The sequence below is a fragment of the Ursus americanus genome, chromosome 1 (assembly GCF_024610735.1).
Source record: "Ursus americanus isolate L20-20 chromosome 1, mUrsAme1.1.p, whole genome shotgun sequence".
Lineage (NCBI taxonomy): Eukaryota > Metazoa > Chordata > Mammalia > Carnivora > Ursidae > Ursus > Ursus americanus.
Window position 1 is genome coordinate 60,942,425 of NC_142127.1, and position 6,908 is coordinate 60,949,332.

The window sequence follows — 6,908 nt, forward strand, 5'->3', positions numbered from 1 at the left end:
TATTTTCATTTATTTTGGTCTTCTTCAATTTATTTCATCAATGATATATAGTTTTCAGTGTAGAGTTGACCCTTGAACACCATAGGTTTGAATTTCATGGGTCGGCTTTTTTTTTTTTTTTAATAAATACAGTACCATATTATAAATGTATTTTCTCTTATGTTGTTTTTTAAAGTAAGTTTGTTTTCCATTTTCTTTGCCTTTGTGAAACAGAAATTTAAGACCATTCAGTGGTTGCTCCTACCTATTTAGTGGCCTGTGCAGTGGGAGCTGCAGACCACACTTCAGTGGCAGGCAGGCTGAGTGCTGTAGTCTCCAGTGGGGAACTGCTGAGTAGGCACAGAGGACACCTGCACATTCTCAGACCAGTCTATGTCTTCAAGTTGAGTAGTAGTGAACTCAGGAGCTGGAGCAGTCCCTTCACCCTGAAATTCCTCCTTGGTCACAGCCTTTTCAGCTGCCACCTGCTCTTCCTTTTCAATCTCTTCAGGATCTCTGTAGAAGTAGAGATCAGGCATGACCTCCCATAGGTGTTCCCAGGAAATGGTGCCACGCACGTGCAGATCCCAGGCCAGTATCCAGCACATCAGACCCACTGAGTGAGCTCCCTTGTTGCAAGAGATGGCAAGGTCCACATCGCACAGAGGAAAGTCTGTGTTACACAGATCAATGAACGGTAGGCAGGTTAACATAAGACACCTCTGTAAGAGCCTGGTGCTCAGCCCTGGGATCAGTAACCACCGGAAGTCTCAGGTCTGGAACGCTGCTTGCATCTGCTTAGTGAAGTTTCTAGGAGTGAAGCGGCCAGCGGTAGGAGTGTCTCTTGTAGCAGGAGCAAACTTCAGCACAGCTCGCTGGCCAGTATTCCTGGATGATATGACACTGACATCAGATGGGGTTTCAACGGCAAAAATAGCATGAGCTGCCAGCAGAAGCTTTTCTCAGGTTCTCTTCAGATTTATGCTGTAGATACCATCACTTTTCCTTCTGTAGATGTAGTGTTCCAGCTGGAAGTCAAGGTTGGTGTCACCCAAGCAGGTGCCTAGTGCAAGGAATTTGAGGCCATCCTCCTCCTTCATTTACAGATCATCAAGGGCTCCAGACATTGGGAAAGTTTCCCTTTAACTTACGACGGGAATGCAGAACAACACTGTATGGACCCCTCCTGGGCTAGTGCAGAACGACTTTCGTGTTTTTCTTAATAACATTTCCCCCCCTCTGGCTTCTGTATTAAGAATACAGTATATAAGAATACAGCCACCTGAGTGGCTCAGTCAGTTAAGCATCTGCCTTCTGCTCAGGTCACGATCCCAGGGTCCTGGGATGGAGCCCCTCCCTCATCAGAGTCCTTGCTCAGCGAGACCTACTTCTCCTTTCCCTCTGCTGCTCCCCTTGCTTGCGCGCTCTCTCTCTCTCTGTCAGATAAATAAATAAAATCTTTAAAAAAATAACACAGTATATAATACATATACAGAATATGTGTTAATTAACTATTTCTGTCATTTGTAAGGCTTCTGATCAACAGTAGGCTACTAGTAGTCAAATTTAGGGAGAGTCAAAAGTTATATGCAGATTTTCAACTATGTGGTGGGGGGTTAGCATCCCTAATTCTCATATTGTTCAAGGGTCAACTCTATAAATCTTTCACCTCCTTGGTTAAATTTATTTTTATTTATACTTATTATAAGTATATTATTCTTTTTTATGCTACTGTAAGTGGTATTGTTTTCTTAATTTCTCTTTCCATATGTCATTGTTACTATATAGAAACAACTAATTTTTGTGCATTCTGTATCATACAAATTAACTGAATTCATTTATCAGTTCTAATAGTTTTTTGATGGAGTCTTTAGGCTTTTCTATGTATAAGATCATGCCATCTGCTAACAGAGACATATTACTCCTTCCTTTCTGATTTGGATGAAAGGCCTTGACTAATTGTTCTGGCTAAACCTTCCAGTATTATGTTGAATTGAAGTGGCAAGAGTGGGCATCTTTATTTTGTTCCTGATTTTCCTCATCTTAGAAAGCATTTCACTGTTTAGTGTGATGCTGTTATGGGTTTGTCATATATACGACCTTTATTATGGGTGAGTTACATTCCACCCACACCAATTTCATGAAGAGTGTTTGTCATAAAAAGATGTTAAATTTTTTCAAATGCTTTTTCTCCTTCTCTTGAGATGAGCATATGATTTTTATCATTAATTCTGTTAATGTGATATCAAATTTATTGATTTGTGTAAGTTTAACTATCCTTGCACCCCAGATTAAATCCCACTTGATTATGGTGTATTTTTTTTTTTTAAGGCTTAAACTCATAACCCTGAGGTCAAGACCTGAGTTGGGTGTTTAACCAACTGAGCCACCCAGGTGCCCCTATGGTGTATGATCTTTTTAATATGCTGTTGATTTTTTTGTTGTTATGGATAATATTTTGATGAGGATTTTTGCATCTTTGTTAGTCAAGCATTTTGCCTTGTAGTTGTATTTTCTTATAGTGTCCTTGTCTGGGTTTGGTATCAGGGTGATGCTGGCTTCATAAAATGAGTTTGGAAGTGTTCCCCACTTCTTGAGTTTTGTGGAATAATTTGAGAAGTATTGGTACTGTTTTTTTTTTTTTAAACGTTTAGTAGAATTCACCAGTACAGTCATCTGTTTGTGGGATTTTCTTTGTTGACAAGTTTTTGATTCCTGCTTCAAACTCCTTACTCGTTTTATTCTGTTCAGATTTTCTACTTGGAAATCACGAAATAATCTTGTATGACCCTTCACATTCAGGCTATATGTGTTCTTAAAGCTAGCTGGTATGAGTCTCTTTTAGGCAGCATAGAGTTGGGTCTTTTTTTCTTTTTGAAAAAATTTAATCTGTGCAGCCCCTTTATGTCTTTTGATTAGAAAATTTAGTCCATTTATTTTAAAAGTGATTATTGGTAAGTATTAGCCTGGGGGGGAGAGCTATGAGAAATTCTCACATATCTGTTTAGAAACTGCTTCTTCGTTTACTATGGTCTTATGGATGAGCCCTGTTGGCTCTCAGAGCTAGGTGATTTGGGGAACTGCCCCTCATATGGTAGCCTTAAATTTGGGGTGCTAGATGTGTGATATAGCCCTTGAGTTCAGTGTTCCCCCTCAATTATAAGACACTGTGCTGGAGATTGTGGTTTATGGCAACAGTGTGTCTATTTTTCTTACCTGTTTTGATACATTGCTCAAAGAGTAGGAGTAAATCTATTAGTTTCTGAATTACGCTCAGGATTGATTCATGTGTAGCTATATATTAGCTACATATACATAGTACATCCATGGGAAGAGGAAAAGTCAGGAACCTACTATCTTGCCATCTTGGTTATGTCTCCCAAAGTGACCATATTTTTATAATGCCAAAATGTCTCTGCTTCAAAATATGTGGCTCTTGTTAAAAGATTTCATTATTTTACCTCATTTTATTTTGTATTTGTATTTATTTTGTTTTTTATTATTTAGTTAGGAGTCCAATTTTAGGGACCTACATAGGTTCTAGTTTTTTAAAAATTCAATTTATCATGCTCTTGTTCATTTGACACCCTATGCAACTTTAATAATTTTATACATATGCATAATCTGTTTTCTGGCAACTGAATCATCTCAGAAATTACATCTTCCTTTTTCCTCAACTGTAAGGCATCATTTTCTTTAGAATCTGCAGATGTCATCACATTAAAGAAAATATGGCTTTGGTAGCACAGAACACTTAAAGCCGGTTTCACAATGTTACTCCTGGTGCTGTGCAAATTGCCAAAATATAAATTCATTTTGTTTAATATGTTATCAACTTAGCAGATGGTACTCATGTGTGGGCATCCAAAAGACCATAGATGAGCATCAAGTATGTATGTCTGAGAGTAGAGCTTTAGGCCAAGAATGCCGAGGCTGTTATCTTTTTTGAATATCTGCACCTCAGTGTCAATGACTTTGTGAAATCAGGACCAGTAAAGAGGTGAACAAAATCCTTCATAATAAGCAGCATAATATGGAAAATCTGCAGCTGATCTCACCGTATTCACCTACATGCTTTTTTTTTTTAAGCATTTTTTAAAAACATTTTGGTGTAAGTGGAAGTTGTTCACATAAGACAAATGATTGTGTTGAGAAAGGAATTGAATAACATTTCCTATATGCCATATAAGGCTTGTAAGACAATTTTCAAAAAATATATAAAAATGTTGGGTTGTGTTGCCTGTATATTTGTGAATTATGGGTTTTTAAAAAACACAGCAGAGGGGGTCCTGGGTGGCTCAGTCAGCTGAGCTTCCAACTCTTGAATTCAGCTCAGGTCATGATCTCAGGGTTGTGAGATCGAGCCCTGCGTCAGGCTCTGCATTGAGCTCAGTGTCTCCTTAAGATTCTCTCTCTTCCTCTACTCCTTCCCTCACTCATGTGTGCGCACCGTCTCTCTCTCTCACTCTCTCAAATATATCAATAAAATCTTTAAAAACACAACAGAAAGAGCATATATTGAGTATATGTTTTTACAAAAATCATTTTCAAGCTAACTTGAAAGTGGAACTTTCAACTTCTGCTTTTTATAAATGAGGAAATCTCAAGCACACAAATGCTAAGAAAATTCTCAAGGTCTTCTGTGAATTAGAGTAGTCCTGAGGCTAACACTTGGTTTGGAACTCCCAAAGCAATACTTTTCCCGTTATTACTTGAATGACTAAAAAATATTTTGTGGACCTCTACTTATAAGCATTCTGCAGACAACACCTGGAAACAATTGATTTCAATATAGGGAATTAAAGATAAGTACAAGTTAAGAGGCATAATTTCTCAATGGATTAATAGCGATGGCCATGTTTCCACAATGACTTGGGTCATATTGCACCCTTGCCTCATAGGAGCTTTGTAACTTTCTGCAATTTATTTTGGTTGTATGTACTTTCATTTCTTTATCTGTTCAATAGGGACTTTAGAAACAATTGCTTTCTGGGGGTATTAAATAAATATATACATTGAAGCATATACCGCAGTGCCTACAACAAAGCAACATTCAATTATCCATCATTATCATTTGCCAGTGGGCTAAACTTGAAATTATTGTCTCCATTTCATAGATAAGGAAACTAAAGGTTTGAAGTTAAATAATTTACCCAAGGTCATACAACTAGTATTTGCTGGGGCCATAATTTGAACAGGGAAATAACTAACTTTAAAGATTATGCCGCACCATCTGCTCTACGAACTACAAGATTGGTCTTCCCTCTAGTTCACTTCGAGCTATTTATATCAATCCAGGGAACCTATTGAGCCCTGGCCCGCAAGCTATTCTAAGAAGATTTGACTGGTTCGTGTCCCAGATTGTGCCAGATGCAGAGGTTCAAGGCCAGAAGCTGCACAGAGATGGAGATGAACATTTCTCAAATCATGCTGCTTTTGTTTTCAGTTACATTAAATCCATTCAGTTCTCTGATCAAGGTCTAGATTAACATATAGAATGAAGTTGATAATCTAGTATTCACAGAAACGTAGAAAACTCTATGCAAAAAGCTTGTGAGAGTATAATAACATGCTACAATTCCAGAACCACAAAACCGGGATAATTAGGGCTGTGAAAGGTTGATCTTTCCTAAAAGAAATTTCCATAACTGTTTAGAATATTTCAGAAAACTATTAAGTGATAATCATTTCTGTCCAGGTAAATGTATAACTAGAGCTTTTATAATAATACTACCTAAATTATGTTAAAAACTATAAAAACTTTTGTGAAGAGATTACAGAGAGAGAAATTTATTGATTAATATAACTGTATAATCTAGAAATCTTTTATTTCAGCCTTATCCGTCGTGGCAATATTTTGGAAACAACGGTCCCCCAGTAAGAAAATAGATAAAGAAATCTCTTTCTATAATTATCTATAATAGTGTACATAAATGAACTAGAGTAAAAGGTATTGATGTTCACAAATCATACAAAGAGAATATTGAATAAAGAAAGCTAGTGACTATTACCACTCAAATGCCAAAAGTACTACGTACTTTTATGTATGTATAAGTACATAAATAACAGATAAAAAATATGCTTCAGAATAACACAAAACAAATTTTAAAATATTTAGTTTTCACCACTTTTGGGGGCAGAAAGTGAAGTAGGATAATGACAGAATATCATGGGAAAAACTGTGTTCATAATATTGTACTCTTTAATATAAACTAATACAAAGCAAATAGGACAAAATGTTAGCATTGACTATCTGGATTTTTATACTAGTATATTATTACCCAGTTTTTTGGTTTCATATACTTTTTCTATGAGTTTGTGATACTTCAAATAAAATATTAAAAATATTACCTATAATCAGGTAATATACTTCTACCCTCAAAGTTTTCAACATTTTCAATATCATTTTGTTTCAGTGATTTTTTAAAAAATGTGCTCTGATAAACTTTATTCCTCAACTTTCCCTGATTTTCTGTATCTGAAAAAGGTAAGAGAAATTTCGTATGAATCCCCTGAAGAAATCCTACATTTTCTTCACCAGTCAGAATTCCTTTTAGTTTGAATTCCCCAGATAATTTCCCCTGCACTTTATTTTGTGTTTCTTGTGTACCAGTCATTTTTATAGCAGCAGTATTCATTACGTTGATCCCTGACCATGTTACAGCACAGTTTTTTTTAAAGCAGTTTGTGTTGGCATGCAGGCAAACAACAGAAGGGAATTCTCTTGGGCTCTTCTCTCTATTCCCTCACAGTACAAGAAAATAAAAATTTCCCACCTTTTTATAAATACCTTTATTAGAACCCAGTGCAAGAGGTATGAGATTGTTTTTTCACTCCAAAGGGCAGAATTAGGTCTAATGGTTGTAAGTTTTATAGAAACACTTTTTTGTTCATTATGAGAAAGAACTTTTTTGCAATTTTATGACAGA

General features: G+C 36.3%; 1 pseudogene; it reads right to left on the minus strand.

The window, feature by feature from the left end:
• Positions 1-217: 217 nt before the first annotated feature.
• LOC123798025 (small ribosomal subunit protein uS2 pseudogene) lies at positions 218-1,106 on the minus strand (annotated as a pseudogene).
• Positions 1,107-6,908: the final 5,802 nt, after the last annotated feature.